The following is a 5,808-nucleotide window of genomic DNA, read 5'->3' as shown; positions in this document are numbered from 1 at the left end:
CGATTCAAGCCCGTTTGAGCCTTCAATCACTAGCTTGAACATTGTCTAGTAAGATGCACCAAATTTGGACAGAACCTTCACTTCTTGTTCTCCCTCTCTCTCACAGGTTGTGTTCCTCTTTTGTGTGTACTCTGTATCACTCTCACAAATGGCAACCACCTCCAACAAGGATGGAGTGGCTATGGTTTTCTCCTTGCTCCCTTCACCAGGGAACACTCACAACCGTTGGATGCTACGAGAGTCAACGTCTGACATGTGTTGAACTTATGGGCTGATTTTGGGCTGAAAACACAATTACATGTGGAGGGACTTAGCCCAACAAGACGGGCCTTCTAACCCCCATCATCCATTCGGATCGTGCTGTTGGAGCACGGTTTGATATCCAACGCAAGGGTGCATCGGTCCGTCGAACAGTTCGAATGTAGTTTTTCTGATAAATCCAAGACAAACGTAGAAGAGCTTTACGGGAATCCGGATATACATATAACGAACCAAAAGCCGCCATGTATCCTCTTTTCTTCCGTGCTGCTGCTAATTGTTTTGCTATTTGGCGTAAGCAATAGTGAGTCAAGACCCATGATGACGGAAGGCTGCTAACTAATATTGCATAGCTGTTAATTAATACTCCCTCCGTTCCAAAATAAGTGTCTTAAGCTTAGTATAACTTTGTACTAGAGCTAGTACAAAGTTGAGATAGTTATTTTTGTACAAAGGAAGTATTTGATTAGGATTTGGCGGGAGCTATGGTAGCTAGCTTTAGAACTTGACGGAAGGTTTGCATATATATGGGAATTGGATGGCGGAAGGTCATTTTTCTTAAACGGATACTAGTACGTACATGTATTACTAGTACTAGCAAATATGCCCGTGCGTTGCAACGGGAAACAAAAATATTACGTTATAGCCAAATAAGTATAATATGGCTGAATACCGTGACACATGAGCATCCTCTATTTTTATATTTAACACGATGTTCCATCATGTTACCACTTATCTTTTCTCCCATCCTCGTTAATGTTGGTTGTGGTGTTCATGTGATCAAATTTTGTTGATTGATGTCCACTTATCTTTTTTCAAAAATGCATGGACAGTTTTTTGCTCAGTCTATGAACTATTTTTTTAAACGGGGAATAAATTTTGAAATTCGTGATTTTTTTAGTTTTTCTCAATGTTGTTTTTATTTCATAGACCTTTTCTTTGAATTCATGGATATGTTTTGAATAAATGATCATTTTAAAAATCATGAACATTCTATATTTGCTGAATATATTTTTCAAAATTGTGAATCATTTTATAATATGTGAATTTTTTTAAAAATCATCAATTTTTTAAAACCGTGAATGTTTTATTATTTCCGAAACCTATGTTTCAGTTCCCAAATATTCTATGGTTTCATGAACAAATTTTTTTCAGAACTCAAAAATTGGAATTTTGAGAAATCATGAATTAATTTGAAGAAGAAAAAATAAATTGAATTAATAAAACATGGGCTTGCCAATGAACTCGTGTTAGCTGCTATCAAAAGAGAAAAGCAGTGTTTATGTGATCAAGTTTTGTCGATTGATGTAAACTTATCTTTTTTCTGAAATGCACAAACAGTTTTTTTTACTCACTAAACATTTTTTGAATCGATGAACCTTTTTGTAAATGGGAAAGAAATTTGGAAATTCGTATTTTTTTAGTTTTTCTCAACATTTTTTAATATTTCATAGACATTTTATAAATTCTGTAATAACATGCAAACAGTTTTTTTAAAACCATCAATATTTTTTGAATCCGTTAACATTTCCTGATTTTTTGATCCTTTGTTTAATTTCCAAACATCCTTTGATTTCATGAACATTTTTTTCAAAATTAAAAAAAATGGAATTTTGGAAAATTACGAACTAATTTAAATAAGTTTTTTTTTGAAATAATAAAACATGAGCTGGCCCATGAACCCGTGTTGCTATAAAAAGAGAAATAATAGGGGATGATAAAAGGTGTGCAACCAGAAATCGAACTTGGGACTTCTGTGTGAAAGACAAGCGCTTTAGCCAACAAACCAAGCGTGTGCTCGTGATTCTTCAAGTTTTCATAGCTTAATAACCGCACTTGACGTTGACTTTGACAGAAAAATCCAAATTGTTTTTTCACTTATGGGTGGCATAGTGGGTAATTTAAGTCAATTTCGGAGGCAATTTTAATGACGTACGACCAGAAGCACTATTTGCTTTATTATTTGGTAGAGATTATTAGGCATGGCGTTGGCAGAAGGCCACTTTAGGCTAACTTTTAGAGCAACTCTAGCAGACCTTGTATTCCACGGAATTGTAACCGCGGTTTACATGTACAGTTTGTGTAGCACGGTCTCGGGCTGAAAATAGCCACGGAAGAATAGAAACCACAACTCGAAGTGCATAATTTGAAAAAGCTAGTTTCGCGGGACAAATTAACGCAAAAGCCCACAGATCATTCGAACATAGGGGCAAATCATTCATACTCCCTCCGTTCTAAAATATATGACTCAAAAATAACTCAATTTTCTACTAATTTTAGTACAAAGTAGAGTCATTTTTGAGTCACTTATTTTGAGACGGAGGGAATACATAGCATAGTTTTTTTTTACATAAAAAGCTCGCTGGAGCAGGAGAGGACGCTACTCTGCCATAGAACTAGCCAAAATTGAGCTCAACGGGGCTTATATGGTGCGATAGCTGATGTCGTGGGTATAAGCCTGACAGTAGATGTGTAGGGTACGAAAAGGATGGGCAGAGCCTTAGCTACGGCGAGGTTGTATGAGTTCAGGCCCCTCTGCGGTGGAGGTAATAGCCCTACGTCTTAGTGCTCAGGGAGCTTGTTGTCGAGTGGAAATATGGAATACAATGAGTTGCTAACCCCTCTACCAGTGTGGGAGGGTGGCTCATATAGAGTGCGCTCCCCTCCACAACGGTTCCGGTACAGGGGTGGAGTAGTGGGGATTGAATGTGTACGTTACAGGTAACGTACGCCCTAAATGCTAATAAATGCACCTGGAAACGTACGACCGTTTCCTCCAGGGGGGTTACGATGTACCGAGTGGTATCCAGTAGGTTAGCTTGATATCCTCCGAATGTTAATCTCCGACTGGATGGTCGAGGACCTGTTACCGACTAGATGATGGGGACTCCTTAATTCAGTCGGAACTGACTAAGGGCCTTGTCCTTTGTGAGGGGTAGTCCTTGGGTAGGACCTACATGACAGGCCTATGACCCTACCCTAGGACTATAACCCCATCATTAGTCCCCGAATGGATTGGGGTTGAAACGACGAAGCGATGCTTGAAGTTTGGATCCGACTGGAGCGGGTTTGGCTTGGGCGTTGCTTGCCTCAATCCATTTTATCTCTTCTGACCAACGATCCGAGTGGAAGTACTCGCGAAACAGACTGTCGGAAGCCGAGTGCTTCTGCGGCATCTTTTGACGCGACCGGTCAACTGACAGTGGCGGATTTTCCGGGATCTCAAATTTCGGGTTCCGCGCGCTCAGCGGGGATGACGCCATCGCACTCGAGTAGCGCCTGACGCCTCGATTCTTGCGCCTTCAACCTCTCCACTAATATCGTCGCGGTGGGTCGGGGGATAAGGTTTCGGGCCCACCCGCCAGCGACCCAGTCGGAGCCCTACTTAAATCTCGGCGGCGAGGGTTCTTCGTTACGCTCGCCGAATCTCTTGCCTTCGCCTGCTCCGTCTCTCTCGCCACCTCCAGCGCCTCTACATTCTTCCCTCCCCCTTCCTCCCGCGGGCTCGCAGTTTTCGCCATGACCAAGGGTCAGACGAGCAAGATGGAGGCGAGGAAGAAGAAGGGGAAGGCGGCGGCTCTTGCTCAGCGGCGGCAGCGGCCGCTGCCGGCGGGGTGGATTCAAGGCGACTTCCTCCCCGCCACGGTGACGGAGGGGGATCTGCTGTAGCTGGTCGAGCAAGGGATGATCGTGCACAAGACTTGGAGGCTGCCGGCGGAGAACAAGGTCGAGCCGGCGCCCCGGGAGGGGGAGCGCGTCTTGCTTCTCAGCCACGTCTATCGAGGTTTCTCCTTGCCCCCGCATCCTTTCTTCAAGGGCATCATGAATCACTTCGGGGCACAACTTCACCACTTTCCCCCGAACGCCATTGCCCATCTCTCTGCCTTTATAGTTCTGTGCGAGTGTTTCATTGGCTGTCCTCCCCATTGGGGGCTGTTCAAGCACATATTTTCTGCTAGATCCCAGACCATCAAACGACTTAGCCAGTCGGATGATAAAACACATCTTCTCCAGCTCTGCAGGGGTCTAGGTTTCCAGAAAAAGAGTCGGAGCAGTTATCCTGCCCTCCAGCTAAGTGAGTCGGTCAGGAACTGGCAGTCGACGTGGTTCTACTGCCAGGATATCGCCTGTCCGAACGCTTCGACAGGGCTGCCTCCCTTTAGCTTAGATCGGCCCGCCCCACCTAAGAAACTCGCGCTCACGAGAGCGGAGAAAAACGACATCCAGCCTCTGGTCGGGGCGCTCGTAGATGTCGTCAGGAGGGGGGTCACTGGCATAGACTTGCTGGAGGTCTTCCTTGGTCGGCGTATCCAACCCCTGCAGGCTTGCGACCACGCCATGTGGCATTATACGGGGCCCGAGGATTCCACTCGGACCAACGTTGTGGGCGTGACTGAGGAGAGGGTGACCTCGTGGGTGCTCCACATCACAGGCCCCTGCGAGAATCCCAAAGGATCTCGGTGAGTGAAGCCCTTCTGCGCGGATAATCCTCCTCCGAATCAGGTGAGTGGCACTTGTCGAGTGCTCCTAACTGTCTTAATCTTATCGTTTGCTTGAATCTCTGTGTGACGTCTGATGTCGCCGACTGAATTTTATGCAAGAGTGGACCAACTGGTTTTCTCCCATCTCGAACGGGAACCCGACCGAGGAGGAGGAAGGCAGCATGGAGAGCGTTGAATATGTCTCCGACAGCGGGGAGTCGGAGGAAGAGACTAGCGAGGAAGAGGAGGAAGACGAAGAGCAGGACTCGCCGCCTCCGCAAACAGAGCATCGGACCAAGCGCCGACACGAGCCTGCCGTTCCCTCAGCCCCTCTAGCATCTTCGAGTGCTCCGCCCACTGCCCCGGTGGTCCCGAGTGCTCGGAGCACCAAGAGGGCCAGGGATGCTACCGCTGAACCTGCGGGTCAGTCTTCCAAGGCGGCCAAACCGAGCGGGTCCAAACCTCGGAAGGCTCTGCCGCGGATGAGGGTTGTTGTCCCCGTCACCTCCACGTAAGTGTATCGATCTTCTAATTTCCTCTGATATCCGAGTGAATTCCTGTTCATTGGTCGAATGGATTTCACTCGACAGAGTCGCTACTTCTGCTACCTCTCCGGCACGCCAGGAGGATGACCTCATGGACACGAACAACGTCGTCTCGTCCCAGCCAGGTGCGTTGTAGTGACTTCGAGTGTTTTATTCTATCATAGGTTTTGCTTCTTTCTTTTTCTGAGATCTTGCGTCGTTCGGTCTATCAGGGGCGATTTGCATGGACGAGGGCGATCAGGGGAGAGCTGAACAGGCTGCGGAGCCCGTTCTTGAGGCTGCTCCGCCTGTTGCCGCTCTCGCCGCCGACGTGTCGCCGACTGAACCGGCGCTGGTGGTTGAGGTGCCGACTGGAGCGGACCTTGGGATGCCTCAGGAACTTCCGACGATGCCAGGCTTGTCGAATGTCGAGTTCAACATCCAACGTCTCCCGGAGGAGCAGGTGGGAGCGACCAAGGGAGCCATGGTGCAGGCGGAGCTGATGGCTGGAGAAGCCAAGAGGGCCTACGACTCCGTCGCGTCCT

This window comes from Hordeum vulgare, chromosome 1H (genome assembly GCF_904849725.1).
Source record: "Hordeum vulgare subsp. vulgare chromosome 1H, MorexV3_pseudomolecules_assembly, whole genome shotgun sequence".
Classification (NCBI taxonomy): domain Eukaryota; kingdom Viridiplantae; phylum Streptophyta; class Magnoliopsida; order Poales; family Poaceae; genus Hordeum; species Hordeum vulgare.
This window is presented reverse-complemented; position numbering follows the sequence as displayed.